The sequence below is a fragment of the Crocuta crocuta genome, unplaced genomic scaffold (assembly GCF_008692635.1).
Source record: "Crocuta crocuta isolate KB4526 unplaced genomic scaffold, BGI_CrCroc_1.0 scaffold11, whole genome shotgun sequence".
Lineage (NCBI taxonomy): Eukaryota > Metazoa > Chordata > Mammalia > Carnivora > Hyaenidae > Crocuta > Crocuta crocuta.
Window position 1 is genome coordinate 3,340,096 of NW_027528624.1, and position 322 is coordinate 3,340,417.

General features: G+C 66.7%; 1 long non-coding RNA gene across 1 annotated transcript in view; it reads right to left on the minus strand.

The window, feature by feature from the left end:
* LOC144224222 (uncharacterized) overlaps positions 1-171 on the minus strand; it is a 23,746-nt gene extending 23,575 nt beyond the window's left edge. Inside the window, exon 1 of the long non-coding RNA XR_013332987.1 lies at positions 48-171. This is a non-coding gene — a long non-coding RNA (uncharacterized LOC144224222). The remainder of the gene's footprint in view (positions 1-47) is intronic.
* Between the last annotated feature and the right edge of the window lie 151 nt (positions 172-322).

The window sequence follows — 322 nt, forward strand, 5'->3', positions numbered from 1 at the left end:
CGCGCCCTGCCTGGGCGGGGGTGGGGGGGGAGGCCGGGGAGGGTCACCTCTCCGCGCGGGTTCCTCAGGTCCCCTGGAGTCGCAAGAATGGGTTTGCGTGGAGCCGTGTGAACGTGTGTGTGTGGAGGCGGCAGCTGCGGCCGGGAATAAGCCCGGAGGAGCCGGAGTCTGCAGGCGAGTGCACGNCCCACAGCTCCTCCCCCATGGAGTCGCCCCACAAGAAGAAGAAGATCGCGGCGCGGAGGAAATGGGAGGTTTTCCCGGGAAGAAACAAGTTCTTCTGCAACGGCAGGATCATGATGGCCCGGCAGACGGGCGTGGT